This window comes from Orycteropus afer, unplaced genomic scaffold, assembly GCF_000298275.1.
Source record: "Orycteropus afer afer isolate SDZICR_OR568_19922 unplaced genomic scaffold, OryAfe1.0 scaffold00028, whole genome shotgun sequence".
NCBI classification, from domain to species: Eukaryota; Metazoa; Chordata; class Mammalia; order Tubulidentata; family Orycteropodidae; genus Orycteropus; species Orycteropus afer.
In genome coordinates this window covers 3,412,510-3,417,143 of record NW_006921615.1, presented here as the reverse complement: position 1 = coordinate 3,417,143, position 4,634 = coordinate 3,412,510, and positions in this window count along the sequence as shown.

Here is a 4,634-nt window from a genome sequence, read left to right as displayed (position 1 = left end):
ATTGCCCTTGATATGATATTCTACCAAAATTTTCTATACCATACAATCTGGTACCTATATTCTGCACCCCCCCCCAACTGATTTACATTTGGATTAAAATTTTCTTGTATATAGTTTACATTATCCAATAAGTAAAGCTTTTGGGCCTCCATTTGCTGATGTGGCATGTCTCAAAATGAGAAGAAACAGCTGCAAACATCCAGTAGTAAGTGAAACATGGAATGTATGAAGTATCAATCTAGGAAAATTGGAAGTTGTAAAAAATGAAATGGAAGCCATAAAGATTGAGATCTTAGGCATTAATGAGCTGAAATGGACTGGTTATGGCCATTTTGAGTCAGATGATCATATGATCTACTACACCAGGAATAAGGAATTGATGAAGAATGGCATGGCATTAATCATCACAAAGAATGTATCAAGATCTGTCCTGAAGTACAACAGTGTCAATGGTAGGATAATATCAATATGCCTATGAGGAAGACTAGTTACTACTACTATTATACAAATTTACACATCAACCACCAAAGCCAAAGATGAGGAACCTGAAGACTTTTACCAACTTCTGCAGTCTGCAATTGACCAAACATGCAATTAAGATGCCTTAATTATCACTAGTGATTGGATTGCAAAAGTTGGAAACAAAGAAGAATCACCAGTAGTTGGAAAATATGGCCTTGATGATGGAAATAATTGCATGAAAAAATTTTGCAAGACCAACGACTTATTCATCGCAAATACCTTTTTTTAAAGAACATAAACAGCAGCTATACTTGTTGACCTTGACAGAAGGAATGCACAGGAATCAGACTGACTACATCTGTGGCAAGAGGTGATAGAGAAGCTCAATATATTTAGCCAAAACAAGGCCAGAAGCTGATTGTGGAACAGACCATCAACTGCTCATATACAAGTTGAAGTAGAAGCTGAAGACAATTAAAACACCTCCACAAAAGCCAAAATATGACCTTGATTATATCCCTCCTCAATTTAGAGACCATCTCTTTAGATTTGATGCATTGACCACCAATGACTGAAAACCAGAGGAATTGTGGAATAACATCTAGAACATCATCCGTGAAGAAAGCAAAAGGTCATTAAAAAGACAGGAAAGGAAGAAAAGACCAAAACGATGTCAGAAGAGACTCTGAAACTTGTCCTTGAATGGAGAGTAGCTAAAGCAAATGGAAGAATTGACAGGATAAAAGAGCTGAACAGAAGATTTCAAAGACCAGCTTGAGAAGACAAAGTCAATTATTATAATAAAATGTGCAAAGATCTGGAGTTAGAAAACCAAAAGGAAAGAAGACGCTTGGTATTTCTCAAGCTGCAAGAACTGAGGAAAAAATTTAAGCCTTGAATTGCAATATTGAAAGATTCCATGGGAAATATGTTGAATGATGCAGGAAACATCAAAAGAAGATGGATGAAATATACAGAATCATTATACCAAAAAGAATTGATAGATGATCATCTGTGTTGTAAAAAATTACTTGTTATGGCTTTTCTAGCCATAAGACTTTGTAAACTCCATGGTGGGATTTGCTGCGAGCAACTGAGGAGCTCTTGATTGCTAAAGTTATCCACCTGGGGTATTTCTGTTGCGAGTGGCAATGTTTTGGGAAGTTCACTCTCTCTCAGGTGCTTAGAATTCTGATGTTATGATTGGTTAGTTTGGCCACTCTGCCAGGTTCAAAAGGAGCCCTCCTAGAGGCAGAAGAAGGCTCTCTGACTGCTGGCTGAGAAAGAAGTGCTGCTGAGAGAAACATGCTCCTGAGAGACACATGCTGCTGAGAAAGAGACATCAAGAGACATGCACTGCTGAGAGAGACATTGAGAGATGCACTGCTGGGAGAGAGACTGAGAGAGACTGTTGGCTGAGAGAGGGTGGACCGAGGGAGACTGAGTGTTGTTTCTGAACTTAAATGTAGCCTGGTGCTTCCCTAATAAACCCCATAATCTGTGAGTTCTGTGTGGCCACTGCAGTGAATTATCGAACCCAACAGAAAGGTGGTGGGTGCTGTGGGAGGAACGGTTGGTGTCAGGGTTGATGAAAGGGCTGGAGGGAGGCAACATGTCTGGCCTCACAGGGATAGGCCTTGGGCTACTGATGGTGATTCTGTTTTCCTCTTGTGGGGTTAGAGGAGGTCCGAAGAAGCAGCCTCCTTGCCCCTTTAGCATCATCCATTTCAGGAGGTGGCATATGATCAAGAACCAATGCTGTTAATGGAAGAAGTCAAAGCTTCACAGAAGGAACTGGTAAAAAACAAGGCTCCGGGAATTGACAGAATACCCATTGAGATATTTTGACAAATGGATGCAGTGCTGGAGGCACTCACTTGTCTATACCAAGCAATTTGGAAGACAGCTTTCTGGCCAACTGACTAGGAGAGATCCATATTTGTATGCATTCCAAAGAAAGGTGATCCCACAGAATGTGGAAATTATCAAACAACATCACTGATATTACACACAAGTAAAATCTTACTGATGATAATTCAAAAATGGTTGCAGCAGTATAGAAATGCAAGCTGGATTCAGAAGGGGACATGGAATGAGGGATATCATAGCTTATGTCAGATGGATCTTGGCTGAAAGCAAAGAATACCAGAAATGTTTAGTTGTACTTTTACTGACTATGCAAAAGCATTCGATTGTGTAGATCATAACAAATTGTGGATAGCATTGAGAAGAAAAGGAATTCTAAAACACTTAATTGTACTTGTGAGGAACCTGTACATAGACCAGGAGGCCGTCCTTCAACAGAACAAGGGGATCCTGCATGGTTTAAAATCAGGAAGGGAGTGTGTCAGGGTTGTATCCTTTCAGTATACTTATTCAATCTGTAGGCTGAGCAAAATCTGAGAAGCTGGATTACATGGAGAAGAATGTGGTGTCAGGATTGGAGGAAGACTTATTAACAACCTGCAATATGCAGATGACACAACTTTGCTTGCTGAAAGTGAGGATGTCTTGGAGCACTTACTGATGAAGATTAAAAACTACAGTCTGCAGTATGGATTACACCTCACTATAAAGAAAACAAAAATCCTCACAACTGGACCAATAAGCAACATCATGATAAATAGAGAAAAGATTGAAGTCATCAAAGACTTCATATTATTTGGTTCTGCAATCAATGTCAATGGAAACAGCAGTCAAGACATCAAAAGATGTATTGCACTGGGCAAATCTGTTGCAAAAGCCTCTCTCAAGTGCTGAAGAGCTAAGATATCTCCTTGAAGACTAAGATGCACCGAACCCAAGCCATGGTATTTTCAATCACCTCATATCCATGTGAAAGCTGGACAATGAATAGGAAAACTGAATAAGAGTTGATCGTTTGAGTTGTGGTGTTGGCGAAGAATGCTGAAAGTACCATGGACTGCTAAAAGAACTAACAAATCTGTTCTGGAAGAACTGCAGCTAGAATGCTCCTTGGAAGTGAGAATGTCCAGACTTGGTCTCACCTACTTTGGTCATCTTGTCAGAAGGGACCATTCTCTGGAGAAGGATGTCGTGGTTGGTAAAGCGGAGGGTAAACAAAAAAGGGGAAGCACCTCAACAAGATAGATTGACACAGAGGCTGCAGTGATGGCATCAGATACAGTAGGGATCATGAGGCTGGCACAGGACTGGGCAGTGTTTCATTCTGTTATCCATAAGGTCGCTATGAATAGGAGACAACTCGATGGCACATAACAACAACAACAACCATAACCTCTTATCACAAATACACACACATATGATAATATATAAGATATATAATAAGATACAAGAAATAAGTACTTTTTCCTCCCACTAAGAAAAATAGCTTTTGCCTACTTTATTTTTTTTTTCCTTTGCATTTATTAATCTGACATACTATACATACATATACATATATATGTTGCTATTAGGTGCTGTCATGTTGGTTCTGACTCATAGTGACCCTATGTATAACAGAAAGAAACGGTGTCCAGTCCTGCAACATCCTCACAACTGTTGCTATGTTTGTGTCCATTGTTGTAGTCACTGTGTCAAGCTATCTCACTGAGAATCTTTTTTTTACTGCACCTCTATTTAACCAAGCATGGTGTTTTTCTCCAGGGACTGGATAACATGTTCAAAGTATATGAAATGAAGTCTTGCCATCCTCACTTCTAATGAGCATCCTGGCTGTACTTCTTCCAAGACAGATATGTTTATTCTTCTGGCAGTTCACGGTATATTCAACATTCTTTACTGACACCGTAATTCTAATGTATCAATTCTTCTTTGCTCTTCCTTATTCATTACCCAGCTTTTGCATGCATATAAGGCAATTGAAAATACTGTGGCTTGAGTTGGGCCTTGGTCCTCAAAATCACATATTTGCTTTTTAATACTTTAAAGAGGTATTTTGTAGCAGATTTGCCAAGGAGATAGACAGATAGATAGATATATAACTCTTTTTTTTCTATCTTGTGTTCTCTTTCTATTTGTTCTATTGAGAAGGCATCATCTATTGCCTTCTCAATAGAACAAATAGAATATAGGCAAGATTAGTTGTGTGTTTCGTTTATTACTACGATTGCTAGGTTTGTAATAGTGTTCAAAACTTGTAATAAGTGTTCAAAAATATTGAATAAATAGATGATACTCTTTGAGTTTGG